We start from the raw sequence: 13039 nt of genomic DNA on the forward strand, positions 1-13039 counted from the left end.
ATTTGAAACCAGAAAATCCCAATAATATGACAAATGTCAGCTCCACGCTACTGATTGATGAAAAAGTTGTAGGAGGATAATAAGGTGAGGCAGCCATTCTGGGCTCGCGCAGGACTATTGAGGACTCCACATGACTCACCTGATCCTGGCGCAGAAGAAGAGGAAGTGGAAGACTTTTTGTTATGTAAATAATATTAAAATATCACCTTACAAACAAATCGGCCTTATTTATTGTGCACGATTCAGAACCATCACTTCAATTGACCGCTGAGCTTGATTTTTAAATGCGGTGAAAATCCCCAAAACTCCATATATGCCAAACACGTCTGAGTGAGTTATGGCGGAAATGTGCATAAAAAGATACACAAACATGTAGAATATTTCTGGTTAAGACGCTGCAGCCATAAGAAACATGGCAGTGGGTTAGTTCGGAACATTTATTCATATGGATGAAGTGATAAAACAGAGTTTGTTATGATATTGAGGGGAACTCTGAGGGGATAAGCAAATGCAGTTACCAGGATAGCCCATATTAATAAATACTGTAAACAAAAACATCAAGAAGTTTGTTTCTTTTTAAATAACTGCTTAAATAAAGAGAATAAATATATGTATAATTACACCTGGAAAATATACTATATTTAAATTTATTTCATTTATATGTATGCGTTAGTATGTATCCAGTAAATGTGCTGCATAAAACACATCATAAATGATATGTCTTGATTGACAGCCTCATGGGAGGAAATCCAGACAGTAAAAGGGATATGCAGAGAAAGTAAAGGCTCAGTAAAGGAACGATGCATACATATAATACGGTAAACTCCTTTACATATATTATATAAGATGCAGGTAATATGATAGAGGTATAAAAAATATTGGACGTAGAAAAAAAGTAAGAATTAAGAGAAAGCACAATACATCACTTTAATTTGACTGTAATAGGGCTATAACTCATATGCAATACAAAGAAGAAAACCTTACATATTTATTAACATATAAAAATATAAGGACATAAAAGTAAAGATAAAAAAGTATGCGCTAGGTGAAAGAACAATGAATAATTTTACTGTACATATAATAAGGATGTCTTTACATATAATGTATGAAAACTTTTACATATAATAAATATATTTGGGACATAAGAAACAAAATAACAATATAGATAACTTTGCCTTATATATGTTTGTTTATATATAATTCAATAATAAGCATATTTAAGTGTTTAATAATGATATCGTCCTCAGGAGTAGCTCTTCATTCTGTGGACACCCATTACATAAATGATAAAAGACAACATTGTGAAAAATTACAAATGTCAGTATTTTTATGTGCATTTATTCTATGTTCATATACAGCTGAGTAAAGCAGATTGAGGATTTGAATGTAAAATATTACTGGACATAAATACAGTGCCATGTAGTGTGGTATGAGAAGATATTAGATACATTATTACCATTACTAAGTTATGGTATATACAGGCTAATCTGATGTGTGAGAGCAATGCAATACAAATGATAAAAGGAAAGTTGTGCAACCTAAAAAAAATCATTTAATATGGTCACATGAATTACCCAGTTTTATAGGCTTTGGGTCTTTCTGTTTATCAGTGTCAGGAAAAATGACCAGGGATGTAATGTACACAGAATTTGTGGTTTGGTTTGAAATAATTATGTTCAGTTTCAGTCATATTTCTTAATGCAACAGTTCAGGCACTCAAATGCTGCATGCTGCCAAAACGAGTATCTACTCTAAGCCTTTTACTCTCAAGTATAAAATGAGCAGAATAAATTACAGACATTGAGACAAGTGCAATAAATTTATAATGAACTTAAATATACCATTAAAGCCAGCAGTTCCATTTTAGCTGTAAAAACACAAACTAACTCTGCGTTTCTTTCTTTTTGTCATCACTGAGGAAATGGCCACCTTGGATGAAACTGTACTTGTGAGCAGACACGCTGCAGAGGGTGGCTGCAAAGAAAGGCTGATTCTGTGTGTGACTCTGTGTTTAGTGTGAGCTAACACACAAGTATTTAGGCTTGTGCCCAGGTTTCAAGGTTGACCCTCAACGTCCAACATATTGAAAGGACACTGTCGGTGTACAAACATGAGTAAGTCGCTTTAACAGTAAATGAAATTTAATACTCAGCCAAACAATTTGGGTCAAATATAGACTACCACAGCATTCCTGATAAAGACCTAGCCTTAGTTTTCATTACCTTTCCTAGACCTCGTTGGTGGATAGACAGGCGGTTGGTTTGCTTTTTTCATTACTCCCACCCAAGGTGTGAAATGAGACATGAATAAAAAGGCTTTTGTAATAACAAAACCAGTGACTAAGTTAAAGCAGCGCGCTGTTCAGATGGCTGCAGATTAAGGTGGTAACCTTCTGGACAACAACATAATAAAGCCTATCCATATATACTTACACAAAAAATTTAATTATCACTGTCAACAAAATTACAAATTTATTCAAATAACAGTACAATATAACTCTTTGTGACAAACAACAACAAAAGTACAGAAACATTAAATGTTACAAAGTGACTTTCTACATCTATTAAAATGGGTTTGAATATTCATCATGTTAAATAATGAAACAGCATTTTCTAGGCTTAAGGTACATATATAAAAAGACAGGAACTGTGTATGTAATTAGGGTAATGCGGATGTACGTGAACATATGACATCAGAGCCGGTCTCAGTCACACACAGATGTGGACACACTCGGAGAAAAAAAAAAGACAGCAAACTTCAGCAGTAGCCTCTCGCCTCACCGCTTGTGTGTGTGTATGTGTGTGTGTGTGGTGGGGGGTTGAGGTTTGGGTTATGTGTGTTTTGTCTCATCTCATTTCACTTACTGGGTTTTAAGGAGCTAAGAATACACCCTGCTGGGACAAGACGCTGCAGCTGGGCCACCAGCTGTGTGCAGTGTGGTTGCTGGTTGCCACATACACTCACACTTAAATATACACGCATACTGTAGCGCTGATCGAGACAGGTCATCTGGCTGATTTTGATACTTATAGATAAGATAAGTGTGTATCGAGATTTTGCGCCAGCAGCCAAGCTGAATGAATTCAACTGTGCAAACGACTTAAACACAAGACCAAAATGTAGCATCAACTAAACCCTGAAAACAGTCACCGACAAGGTTCTCTGATGTTCTCTCATCATGTGAGCACAGAGTCTGAAGGTTGTTCAGAAAAAATACCCACAGAGTTGAGGCTTTGGACGGTGGAGCAAGGCTGGTGTGGGAACCTGATGACCTACATTTTGGTCCTGATGGTTCCTTCCAAACCCTCGTCTTCCCACTCAACCATCCACTGCTTCTCACTGAGACACATGGCACCTGCATCAACCTCAGGAGAGAGTGAATGTGAGAGTTGCTGTTGGGAAAGCTCCAGCATGCATTTCAGCAGAATGGAAATGGTGTGGGTGACCCACCAAACCACATCTAGGTCGTTCTCCAAGAGGTCACCTGTACCAGCTCTGCTGCTGACTGGCCAACAGAGGGAGGAAGTGAGTAAAGGAACTTTGCGATGATGAATAGGAAATCAGAAATTCATAAGTTCTTACATAATATATGAATTTTAAATGCAGCTCATTAACATATTATAATTAAATTTAATTATCAAAGTTAAATCATTTATAGCTGAGGCCAAAAAAAAAATCTCGTGGGGAGAAGAATAAAGTATGAATAAAACTTTTTTTTCCTTCCTTTTGCTCCTTTGGGTTGGGTCAAGTCAAATCAAGCATTTCTTTTTTATAAGACCATTTCTTATTATTACCATATGCTTAACAGGGAAGATAGATGAATAAACTGCTGTAGAGTAAAAGTACAAAGAAGAATAAAATGACAATATTCAAAGCAAAACAGCATAACATTTGAATGAGTTGACCACAGAGTAACTGATTTATAACTTATCAAAGCTCATTTATTTATGCTATCATAAATACAGGGTGATTCAAGGTGGTCCGGGAGTGGGTGATCAGGGAGGGGAGGCCATCTGCTGCGGCTGGTTGGGAGTGATGGGAGGAAGACGGGACGAAGACACACTGTGGAAGAGAGTCAGAGATTAATAATACACATTGGGTGTGTATGAAGACTTAGTGGGTGAAGAAGAAACACCCCAGCAGCCTGGGCTTATTGGGCGGAACTAAGAGAGGATTCAGGGTCACCTGATCCAGCCCCAACCTTATCAAAAAGGAAAGTTTTAAGCCGAGTCGTAGAAGTAGAGAGGACTAGTATGAAATGGTACTATGAGGGCTTTAAGATGGAACCTTCAACACCTTGTATGCGATGAGAAGGATTTTCAATTCGATTCTGGATTTAACAGGGAGCCAATGAATAGAGGCAAGTATGAGTGAAATGTGCTCTTTCTTTCAGTTCCTGTCAGCACTCTTGTTGTAGCAATTTGGATCAAATGAAGGCTTTTTAGCGAGTTTTAGGACATACTGATATTAATGAATTACAGTAGTCCAGCCATATTTCTAAGGTTTTGGGGTCTGAGTACATTAAGTTTAGCTTTATCTGAGTTTAGAAGCAGGAAATCAGAGGTCATCCAGATCTTTGGGTCTCAAAGACATTCCTGCAGTTAAATAATGGTGTGTGCCATCTGGCTTCATGGATAGATAAAGTTGGATATCATCTGCATAGCAGTGATAATGTATGCTATGCTCTTTAATGAAACTACCTAAGAGAAGCATGTATAATGCAAACAGAACTGCACCCTGGCGAACTAAGTTTACATTTACATGAACGACTGCAGTGCAAACCTTTATTAGCTGCAGTATGTTCTAATCGAGTCACTGGGTAACAACTTGTGACTAACTTGTTCATATAAAAAACATCAACTTCTGTGACCAAAATTGTGTTTGATAGAACATCACTGGTCTCACTCGCAATTTTCAGATGAAGAGTCCAGAGCAACCTGTCCCAGAGGTGGCGTGTCAAGAGTGCGAAGAGCAGGCCCGCCACAGTGCTTGTTGTGCTTTTAGGCATTCACAGGGTTTGTGCACCCTTTCAAACCCTGTGCAAACTTTCCTTCCAAGAAAAATATCACAGTAGAGAGGAAACCTCCATGGGCTATCTGCTGGAAGTTAACTGAATTATTGTGCAATGGTAAATGGACTGATTCTTACAGTATATAGTGCTTTTCTACTCTCTTAGAGTACTCTATACAGCATGCCACATTCACTTCCTTCTAAACATGCAGTGCTTCCTAAATACTTTCATACACATTCATACTCTGATGGATGCATCGGAGAGCAACTTGGCATGCAGACTGGAGGAGCCAGGGATCGAACTACTAACCTTCCGATCAGTGACCTGCACTACCTCCTGAGCTACAGCCACCCCCATACTGTGTGTCAGTATGTACACAGAAACCCAGGATATTGATTTGTGCGTGTGGACCTATCACCAGAATTGCCTCCCTGTCTTTTCAGCTATTTCCTAAGGATCCTTGAAGGATCTCACCAGTTTTATTCTGGAGCAGATCTAATGTGCCTCATCAAGGCACAAGCAGAACGCAAGCTAATAGCATTTCTTTCCAAGCGATGTAAAATTATCACAGTAGGTGGACAATAAGAATCTAAAATATGAATATAATATCTGCTGTTCTCAGAGCTTTTAAATCACACCTCAAATTGCTCAGGTACTGTTACAGTTAGCAGCAATCACAGGAACCAGAAGCTGTTGATTATGAATATGCATGCTCATTTGATTTTAAATATGATTGATGTTTTAACTCCTCAATTGACAAGATCAACTTTTAATGTTTTTAAAAAATATATATTTTATAATATGTAAATGTTACGTGGCCGTCATTGGACATGTTGAAGTTTTGACAAAGTGAGATGAATTCCTGCGGTGTCCTGAAGATTCCTCTGCTGCACACAATCAGGACCAAATCTAATTTGTGCAAAACACACAAGCATGCAAGCACTCGTGCCAACACTCAGCACTTTCAATCATCGCTTCCTCTCCAGCGCTCTGTGCGCGTACGTGTTTGTGTGTAACTCCTGCTCAGTTTGCTGAAGTCACATCACTGCAGGCATGTGCCACTGCTGAGGGAGACGCAAGCTCACCACCGGTCAAAGAAACTATTATCTCCCACGGAGCTCCAGACATCTGGGCTCGCGGCACGCAGCGGCGTGTGGAGAGCCCAGACAAACACACGCACACACAGAGACACACACATCTGTGCATGAATGTGTGTGACAGCGAAAGAGAGAAATGGATCGGCATGGATACATGAAGCAAAGTGAAACAGGGTCATGAGAGAAAAGGTCTGAGTTACCCTAACGACCTCCCTGATCTCCATGGCAATGGGCGCTGGCACACATGTCTGGTACAAAGGCATTCTGGGAAAGCACAGGTTTTATATTGCCCCCCTGTTTTTTACACTCCTGTGCTGTCACCCCGGTAACACTAATGCTGCTCAGCTCTCTAACATTTGCTCTCAGGCGACACACACACACACACACACACACACACACACACACACACACACACACACACACACACACACACACACAGTTTTACACAAATGAACTGTTGCACACACACATGCACTCATCATACATCTCAGTAGCAAATACACACTGGGTCCATCCTCCAATGTTCTGTTTTAATAAATATGTCAGTCAGCAGCTCTTATGGTTAGACATGGTAAATGGACTCATTCTTACATAGTGCATTTATACTCTACTTGAGTGCTCAGAGCGCTTTATACAACATGTCCCGTTCAACCAAGCATTATTTCCCTATAGCACTTCACACTCTGATGAACACAGCTTGAGGTTTGGTATCTTACGGAGCAGCTGTGGATCGAACCATCAACCTTCACCCCTAAATGTTTGGCATGCTGACAATATAACTCCAGAATTGTAATCCCATGCTATTAGGATATGTAAAGAAACATGCTTTCCAAATGCTGTACCATTAGGTAACAGAAATAAGGATCATAATAATAATCATTTTAACTTACAAGCATCAAAAAGCAAAGGGTTAGGATATGTGGGCTAAGCATAGGGTTAGTTATACTGATGATAACTTTACCGGGCTGACGTTTTGTTCACAAACCAGGTAAATTTTAGATAAACAATAGTGGCCTCTTATTTCTGGACATACAGTTTAAGCTAATGCGTATTATACGCAGTGCCTACCTAGCTTTCAAACCTAGAATAGAAAGAGTCCAGACAGTAAGAGTCTGGATCATAGGATATACCAAAAACAAAAGTGTTAGATCAAACCAAATATCATTTACTAAGTGGTTCAGGACATACACACACAGGGATAACAGCCCTAATGTGAACTGTAACAGAAGTCAAGTTTCCATCCAAATGTTTAACCAATTTTAAGCAAATTTCCAGAAATTCTGCAAAGGAGAAAGCCAAATCATGTGTTTCCATCGACTACTGTTACACAAATATAAGCAGTTTGGCACAAACAAGGCTAATTCTCCATTCCGCATTGCCAATAAACCACTGCAGAAGAAGGGACTGAAATAGGATGATAATTTATCATCTCATTTATAATTTCAAAGCATACCACTCAAACCACAAAAAAAGGGAAACGATGGTGGAAAAATGGCATTTGCGTTTCATTTGAGGATCGTGTATAAACATCTCAGAGACAAAACACACATAACCCAAACCTCAGCCTAGTGTTTTCCACCAGCCTCGTCATAGACTATCAAAGGCGGTGACAGCTGTAGTCTGTGTTTAGAGAGACATAACAATAAAACATGCACAGCAAAAGCGAGATCATAATGTAGATATTAAGATGAAAATATGCCTGAGAATATTATATGAATAATACATACAAAATTAAAATCAAATTGAAATTACAATATTGATACCCAAACAGAAACTGGGTTATGTTTTCAGTTGTTTATTCATCTTTGGGCCCGAAAAGAGAACAAATCTGCTTTTGCTTATGATTCCTGGCATGCTTTCAAAAGCTTTATAACTGTGATATCCTCATGCTGATTATGTCTCCACCTATGTATCTATATAAAACTGTGAACTGCCCTTCTTACAGAAAGCAGAGGACCTGCGGTGGATTTGTCGCACAACTGTTTTCAAAAGCAAATGAAGTCTGATCGACACCCATCCAGATGTGTAATTTATATATGCATCTGCAACTAGGGATGGGTATTGATACGATTTTCACGATTTCGATTCCATTTTCGATTCTGTTTAACGATTCGATTCTTTATCGAATTTAAAAAAGGAGAACACTAAGGTCGATTAGCTTAGAACTGTGTTTTATATCTTCTCTTTGAACAAGATAGAAATTTAGGAGTAACATGGCCTTACAAACCCAACAGTGAGATCTTAAGAGATCCAGCCTACGGCTCTTCAATGGGTGTCACAGGATCCCCAGGAAAAAAAATTGTAAATGTAAAATAATAAAATAAATATTCTTCTGTAGCAATAACAAAGTATAACATAAATTGTTCTGTGGCAATTACACAAGAATATCCAGTAATGTCCCTGCCTACAATTAAACACATTCACTTACTGAAAATCATCTGCTGTGGCAAATGGGTGCAAGCCTTTTACCACAAACTTAGTCACTGCTCGGTGACATTTGTCTATCCTGGCCTGAAAGGAGATGCTACTGGTAGACTGCAGCGACAACTGTCAGCATCTGAGCCAGACTCTGTCTGTCTGTCTCATCATGGTCACCTAAATGCACAGTAATGGCAGGTTTTGTAATAAAGCAGATCGCGCTAACATAATATGCACTGTTAGTTGATTATTTACCTGCCGCATTAACGGGAGAGGACGTGCAAACGTTACCGCTGCTGATGGGTTGAGATTCACGAGTCCGGAGCGGAATTAAAAACACGACATTCATTTAAGGTCATTGCGTGTTTTGTGAGCAAATGCTTTTGCATATTCGCAGTGTTTCCTCCCTTAAATGAAATATCCACTTTGCAAGTATTGCAAGTTGCCCTGTTGTCATCCGTTCTCATAAAGTATAATCAAACTTTTGAGCGTTTGAGCCGCTTAGGCGCCGTGTTTCCTGCCAGGTAAATGACGCTCCGCAACGTGGTGACGTCATTCGGGGCGACTGGAATCGATAAGGGAATCGTTTGCAAAAATGGCAAACGATTCCAACAAATTGAAACAGTGGGAACCGGTTCTCAACAAGAACCGGTTTTCGACACCCATCCCTATCTGCAACCAAAGGAAATTATGTTTACAGCTAATTAAAACACAACTTAATCCTACCCACCAGTATGAGTCATCAGTGTAAACCAGGCATATGCAATATGTTTTTTACAAAAGCCATTAGACAAAGTAAATGAAGGGCCATGCATGGAACAACGGAAGAATGCTCAACTTTGTAATACATAACATACATAATAAGCCTTGTATGGATTTATTTACTTTCAGATTTACCATTGGAGGACATGAATCACTGAATAAATAAAAATTATTTATAAGACATATTTATCATTTTGATCATATAAGACTACGACAAACGTATAAATGCCTGTGAAACAGAATTCATAGGTGGAACGCTCTCCTTTAGAATGAAGCAATAGCAATAGGTTCACTGCAGTTTGACTCAAGATGAATTAAATTATGCTGCCTTTCACTGATTTATTAGGGGGTTATTCGTTTTTCCTTGGAGCAGAGTGGTTGGGGGGTTACACTGAGATGCTCTGAGGGACGGCTCTTGCTCCTGGGCCCTCGTTATTATATTATCTATATTAACTGTGTATGAAGTTTCATTAGCTGGAACAAGGATATCAGCAGCCCTCAGCCTAAATGTGTTACACTTCTTAATTCATACAAATCTGAGGTTGTTGTATTTGGCCTTAAAAATATCACAACCAAGTGATCTGGTCTGGATGGAATTACCCCGACTTCCAGTTATCCTGTAATGAACTTGGAGTCTGCATACAAATATTTAGGGCTCCTTTTTTCATTTGTACAAAATCTCTAAATTTAGAAAAATCTGGTCTCAGTTCTTGAAAATGTTACTTTGTGAGTGGACCATTGTAATTCATTAGTATCAGACTGAATAAAAAAACCTTCATTTGATCCAAAACACTGCAGCCAGAGTACTGACAGGGACTAGACAGCGAGATCATATTTCTCCCATATCAGCTTTTCTTCACTGGCTTCCAGTTAAATCCATCTCCTCACATTCAGACCTAAATAGTCAGGCCCCATAAATATTAAAACCTCAGTCTTCATGCTGATGCCAAGTGCTTACTTTTAGGAAATCATCAGTTCATCTTTTAGGGTCTTTACCTTACAATATAAAGCACCCTGAAGCAAGTGTTGTGAAATAGTTCTTTATGAATAGTGAACTATATTGAACTGAATACGATAAGGTATGAAACAAAATATCAAGAGTTGGAAATCTGTCCCTGTGGTAGCAGAGATGAGTGTTAGATGAAGTGTTCAGCTGCATGTTCAATAAATGGTTCAGAGGGTGGTAACCTCTGCCAGAGTCATTTGGATGACCTCTGCAGCAGCTGATGGAGGAACACAAACAGTGTGTGCATTCAAACTGGTTTCAAACAGCAACAACAAATTTCCCCAGCAAGTATTACAGACACATTCCAACAGCTAGAAGCTCAAGGTTCAGGCCACAGAAACGTTTCTTCATAGTAAAAGTCTCCAGTATTACACCCTCAAAATTTCTTTGAACCTCTGCATGAAAGGTCCTGAAGCTAGGAATGATCACACCGTGGTCAGGGGAGTGTAGCAACAGCTTACTGCAGACTGCAAACTACAGTCACTGTGATCCCCGTGGTTTTAATCAGTTCATCAAGCTCATCTGTGTTGTCCAAACACCCGATAACTGCTGAAACAGCTCCAGCTCTTAAACCGTGTCATGCAGCTCTTTCAGGATTACAGGCCTCACTCCCAGCAGCCGAACTGTCAGTGCAATCAGATGGGGAAGATTCTCCAATGCCAAGAGTGTAATACACTGAAAAAAACACCACTATATTTGTAAAACGTGACTTTACAAGACTTGCAAAATAACAGTTGGCTATTGCACCTTCACATAATTCACAGTGAGCAAAAACACTCCCGAAACTTTAGCAGGTGGTAAAGTCATTAAAATGATAATAAAATAAAAAAACAACAACAACAGGAACTGCTGCAAATGCTAGTCTATTTCAAAAAAGCAGCAGGAGGTTTATTTGGTAATACAGCAGTTTATAAACTGGTGGAATTATGGGACAAAAAAAAATGGCTTCCAAGGTCTGTGTGCAGCAAACGGGCTATAAAAATACCTTTCCTGACATTACTGTCAAAAGAAGTGCTATTATGAATACAGATGTGTCCTCAAAGTTTCACTTGGCCAGAAGAATGACGTTTCCAGATCTCACAGTAGCTGTAGCCACCTATAACACTCAGAACTGTTTATTTCTTTGCGAGATGAAGAAGCTTGGCTGAATTCATGGGGGATCAGTAACGTGCTAAATGACACAGAGCTTGGCTACAGTTCAGTGCAAGCAGGCATGAAATCTAGTCACAAGATCCTTTCTGTCCAGTTGTTCATGACTTTAGGCTGTCCCGATAACTTAGTGTTCTTTATAACTGAGGCAGCATCCATTCATTGTCTGTGTAGGTTGAGAGCTTGAAAAGAAGGCAACTGTACTTCTTTAGGTTTGTGAAGACATTTCACCTCTTATCCAAGATGATTTTTCAGTTCTACAACAACCCAGAGAATCCCAGGTGATAAACCCTCAGTGGGTGGGTGGGGGGTGGGGGCAGTCCATCAATTCAATTCAATTCAATTCAATTCAATTCAATTCAATTCAAATATAGTGGCAAATCACAAAAACAGTTGCCTAAAGGCACTTTATATTGTAAGGTAAGGATCCTACAATGATATTGAGAAAACCCACTAAATCAGATGACTCCCTATGAGCAAGTACTTTGACAACAGTGGGAAGGAAAAACTCCCTTTTAACAAGAAGGAACCTCCGGCAAACCCAGGCTCAGGGAGGGGCGGGGCCATCTGCCGCAAATGACTGAGGGCGAGGGGAAGGAGACAGGACAAAGACACACTGTGGAAGAAAGCCAGAGATGAATAATAACTAACGACTAAATGCAGAGTCGTGTATAAACACATATTAAGTGATAAAGGTGAGTGGAAAAATAAACAGCCAGTGCATCATGGGAGGCCCCCAGCAGACTAGACCTATCTGGTTGTTCAGTGATGACGCGATGAATCCTACTTCCGGGCCTAAAGTAGTCTGCGTTTAATATGGCTTTTGTGTTGTTAACATGTTTAATGTTTTGTATTTTCTTCTATTTGATCTCAAAAAGCTCCTAAAACAGTCAGTGATCACTGTTGACCTCCCTCGGCTTTTATTACCGCTAATCATTTATTTAAACTCAGTTTTTAAAACCTTAGGATGTAACTACAGCCCAGCCCATGCAGCAGTATATGAATGACTAACCTCGTATTGTGGATGGATTATCTCAGTTGTTCTCCTGGCTGAAGTTTGGTCCTTTTACAGCATCCTGCCATGCAATTACATTTGTTCCTGACCACCGAGAACACTCACGTTAACTTTTATCGAGTGGAAAAAAAGTTAGCTTGTTTATATTATGCTAACATAGCTGTGTCGCTAGGGGTCACGTAGCACATCATTATATACCAGCTAGCCAAACTTCAGTAACCCTACAAACGTCACTGCTGTTTAGTTTTCTGTCTTCATTTATGCTGAAAGTGATAACAGAGCTGTACGTTTTAATTTGTTTCCAAAACCCCGCAGTCAGGACATGCTATATTGTATTTAGATTGAAGCTAGCGAGCTAACTTCCTGCTAACTTCTAACTCCGTTAAATGTCATAAATTCCGTTTTCATGGATGCCTGGATGTTAAACTCAATTGTTACACCTGGTAGAGGAGAACGCTGATCATTTTATTAAAGATGAAAGAGTTTAGACAGTTTTTCAACTCTCAGTAATGCCATAGTGATCGTTTGATATATGGACCTGCAGCGGAGTTTAGGTCCAGACACGGCTAGTGACGTCAGAC

The sequence above is a fragment of the Aulonocara sp. 'chitande type north' Nkhata Bay genome, linkage group LG5, assembly GCF_057382095.1.
Source record: "Aulonocara sp. 'chitande type north' Nkhata Bay isolate Kocher_YH1m ecotype deep benthic linkage group LG5, A_spYH_male_GT1.1, whole genome shotgun sequence".
NCBI classification, from domain to species: domain Eukaryota; kingdom Metazoa; phylum Chordata; class Actinopteri; order Cichliformes; family Cichlidae; genus Aulonocara; species Aulonocara sp. 'chitande type north' Nkhata Bay.